General features: G+C 46.6%; 1 long non-coding RNA gene across 1 annotated transcript; it reads right to left on the bottom strand.

The window, feature by feature from the left end:
- Positions 1–222: 222 nt before the first annotated feature.
- Positions 223–4,152, bottom strand: LOC146895904 (uncharacterized). The gene is made up of 2 exons (XR_015002414.2): positions 3,902–4,152; positions 223–606 (listed from the first exon to the last, which is right to left on the bottom strand). It is a non-coding gene; the product is annotated as an uncharacterized LOC146895904 (long non-coding RNA).
- Positions 4,153–4,369: the final 217 nt, after the last annotated feature.

The raw sequence follows: 4,369 nt of genomic DNA, 5'->3' as shown, positions 1-4,369 counted from the left end.
ACCTTAGAACACTGGGATTCCACTTTCATTTTAAGAGTCATAATTCTAAAGCATCGTTTGGCTCTTGTGGCCTCTCACAGGGAAATTCCTCCCGAGCAATGGCACGCAAATCTTGTGGTCACCAGGTGTGAAACAACACTTTTACCTGTGTCACGCTACAGGGCTGATTGGTGAAATTTGGGAAGGCTCCCAAGTTCTCTTGAGGAAACTGCAGCCCAGGCGTGTGGGCCCTGCCCTGCTTTACTCAGAGTCTCCAAGATGATTCACTTCAGTGATACAGGGAACCAGGGAACTGGGAGCCACCCCGTTACACATCTCGTTGTCACATCTAATCACTCGGAATCACCTGGCATGATTTGGAATGTCTTAGAAGGTGCTATTCCAAATTTCATTTATGAAAGCTGGAGGGCGGCCTGGGACCTCCCTGAGGTGTCGCTGCTGGGAACAGGCCATGGGAAGCGTTGTCCTGTGGCTTTGTTTGCTTTTCCCTGTGGCTTCTGTGGTTCTGAAGCCCCCACTCTGCCCTTCCCCTTGGGTGATTTGGTGGCATTCCTTTTCTCCTCAGAGGGCTGGAGGAATGGCTGGCTCTTCCTTCCTTGGCAAACCCTGTGAGGCAAAGGTAGACAGGATCTTCTGTAAGGAAGTTCTGCAGCCAGTAATCCTCCTGTCAGATCTGGGGCAGCAAATCCCCTCACACCTTCTTCCTCTCTGGGCTCTGCCTGGGCCTGTTGCTTTCCTCCTTGACTATCCACAGTCCCGACAGTATGATGTAAGTTCTCAGAACCTCCAGATAAAGGCCTTCGATCCTCCTCTTGTTCCTCTACACCCAACACTTCATTCTTTGGAAGAGAAGCGTGTGGAGCTCACAGGGTAAACTTATTTCCCAGGCAAGCCTAATGACCTGAATTAGATTCCTGGAACCCATGGAAAGGGGGAGAGAGAGAACCGATTCCATCAAGTGTACCTCTTACTGTCACTATGATGCCTGGCATGTGCGCTCACATACATGCGTCTCACACACACACACACACACACACACACACACACACACATACCTGTTCACATGTATACACACACTCACATAATTTAAAAGTCGTAACTTTTTAAGAGTACCATCAGCTGTGAGTGGTGGTACACCCTTTAATCTCAGCACCCAGGAGGCAGAGACTAGCTGATCTCCCAGTTTGAGGCCAGACGGGTTTACATAGCAAGGTTCATGTCAGTCGGGGCTACATAATAAAACCTTGTTTCAAAATAAAACAAAACCAAAAAAATCTATTTTGCTGAACTGGATTAGAGGGACCCAGGAGAGACAGTGACAAAAAGACTTTGCTCTTGAGTACTAGGTGAGTCTGGTAATTGCTGGAAAGAGACCTCCAGAGGTAGCTGGTTCACACGTGGCCCCAAAGTACCTACTGTGTGAACCTCCCCACCCACTATGGAAGCCTCTCTCCATGGTAGCAATATATAAGGCTGTTTCAAAGTAAAAACATAAAATATCCACCATATTAAACTTAGAACAAGAAAAAAAATCGCAAAATGTTTATGTTGATTACAAGATGTTACTTTAGATACTTTGAATAAAATAGATTTATTCATTTATTTCTGGTTCTTCAAGACAGGGTTTCTCTGTGTAACTCTGTCAGTCCTGAAACTTGCTCTGTAGATCAGGCTGGCCTTGAACTCAGAGACCTTTGCCTACCTCTGTCTCCTGAATGCTGGGGATTAAAGGCATGTGCCACCACCACCCAGTTAAGATAGATTTTTGTTGTTGTTGAGATAGGGTTTCTCTGTATAGTCCTGGCTGTCCTAGAACTAGCATTGTAGACCAGGTTGGCCTCGAACTCACAGAGATCTCCCTGCTTCTGCATCCTGAGTGCTGAGATTAAAGGTGAGCAACACCACAGCCCAGCCAAAATAAATTTTTAAAAGGGGATCACTTCACCTATTTTATTTACTTCTGTTTTTCCTTTTTCCATTTTCTTTTCTTTTCTTTTTTGAAACAGGGTACCCCTGATTGCCTTGAACTTCTGTCCTTCCCACCCAGCTTCCCAAGTACTAAGATTATAGGTGGGTTTTTGTTTTTTTAATATCTGCTGGAAACTTTGAAGTTGTATCTGTGGCATTGATTGAGCAAGCTGTAGGGTGAGACACAAGCCTTTACTTTGTAAGCCCCTGAGACCACAGTGCCACCCTCTAAGGTTTCTGGTGCAACTCCACTTAACACTGAGTCCTTGTGTAGTGCTCCCCACAAACACAATGAAAATGCCAATAATTGAAGATTTTTTTTCTTTTAAAATTTTTTTTCTAACTCCCTGACTTAGCTTCCATACCAGGCCATGGGAGACTCTGCTCACTTAAGTAGAAATTGCATCAGTGCGGCAGCCCCAGGACCCTGTCTGTGACGGTTGCTTCCATCAGAACCACTTTTAGATATAACCATAACAATGAGGCTGCGAACCAGGGTGGGGAAGATGTGTGTCTCCTACGTGAGCCCACTAAAGTATGATCTGGAAAATGGGCTCTTCCAGGAACTAAAGGACATGGCGATTGCTGATAGGGCTAAGGGGAAGGAAGCATGACCAGAAAATGCTATCATTCACTCCCACTGGATAGTCACATGTACACACAGGTGTGCTCAGAACTTGCTCTTGGGTGAGACATGGTGGTGCTCACTTGGGAGACAGAGACAAGTGGATCTCTGTGTAATTCAATGCTGGTCTAAATAGTGAGTTTTGGGTCAGCCAGAGCTACATAGTAGTTTCTGGACCAGCCAGGGCTACACAGTGGGGGCCCCATCTTAAAAACACAAAAACAAAACCTGTTCTAGGAGTGCACATATCCACAAGTATAGAAAGCTCAACAAATTGGCCTGCTCAGATATGCTCAGTGTGTGTCTGTTGTTGGAAAGAGAAATCCCAAATTCCCCAGAACTTGAGGCGGGCATTAGTTTGGGCTCTCATTCCTTCTCTTAATTTACTTTTACCATTCCAGAGATGTCAAGCCAGATGACAGTCAGGTGTTCATTCTACATGTGGGTTAACAGCCAACGATAAGTCTTCCATTATACATGGATCTAGATAGGCAATCAGGGACCATTCCCACCTTGTCGTGTCTACCATTCAGGGAGGGAGCATCACTCATTAGTTCCCATGGTAACTGGTGAAGGCAGGGGACTAGAGAAGTACTACATAAACTGTAGTGCACCTTGAGCCTTGAGCTCCACTTTAGGCGATGTGCATTGGTCATGGAATCCGTCACCTCCCTAGACGAACCATCATGTGGCTTAGCCTCAGTGGGTGTTCAAGGAATTCTGGGTAAAGACAACTGATAACAAAATGTCAACAGTGGACTAGGGCATGTGACCAGTGCCTTCTCAAAGTCATGCTCACTCGTTCAGAATGCAGAAGGGATCAACATGAAAGGGCAAAGGACAGTGCCAGAGTAGGGCCCTCCACTACCCCTGACAAGGCTCTGCAAGGCGTTTCCGTGTGGGATCCATTATATGAATGCTGCCCAGTGCTGTGGAGATCCATGACCATGGTCCTAGTCAGAGTTCCCACTGCTGTGAGAAAACACCATGACAACGTGGGAAGGAAAGGATTTATCTGGCTTATATGTCCATGTTACTGTTCATCATTGAGCAAAGTCAGGACAAGCACCCAAACAGGGCAGAAACCTGGAGGCAGGAGCTGATCAAGAGGCCACAGAGGGGAGCTGCTCCCTGACTTGCTCCACTCACCTTGCTCAGCCTGCTTTCTTATAGAACGCAGGACCACAAGCCCAGGGGTGAACCCCAACCACACTAGGCTGGCCCCTCCCCCATTAACAACTAATTAAGAGGATGCCCCATAACCGGATCTTATGCAGGCATTTTCTCAATCAAGGCGCACCTCCTTACCTTTACACACTCTAGTGTGTGGATCCTTGGACCTTCTGCCTGGACCTCCCAAGTGCCAGGATTACAGGTGTCAGCCACCATAGATCCAAATTTTTACAAAGTATTTTTAAAATCAAAATTGACATAACCCAGTAGGGTTCTTCATAGAGAACTACAATGTTCCTATCTTTTGAAATATTTAGGCCCCTTGGCCTCTGTCCTCTGAATGGGGAAATACATTCTCTCCTGTGACTCTAATGCCACCCGGAAGGTGTTCAGACAGTAGCATGTAACCAGGGTAAGTATGGCACATGGACCTTCAAAGTCATGATGTCCCGCCCTGGGATTGTCAGCCAAAGAGCAAGTGAAGCAGGATCCTCGGTGGCAGCCTCCACCCATGGAGAGCCAGCGTTACCTCATATCCGTGGGGAGTTTCTGTGGAACCAGAATGGTTGAGTTTCTTGCAACTGCTGTGTGGTGTTTTTCGAG

The sequence above is a fragment of the Myodes glareolus genome, chromosome 1, assembly GCF_982192425.1.
Source record: "Myodes glareolus chromosome 1, mMyoGla1.1, whole genome shotgun sequence".
Taxonomy (NCBI): Eukaryota; Metazoa; Chordata; class Mammalia; order Rodentia; family Cricetidae; genus Myodes; species Myodes glareolus.
The sequence above is the reverse complement of the archived record's forward strand: the minus strand, read 5'-3'. Positions and strand labels throughout refer to the sequence as shown.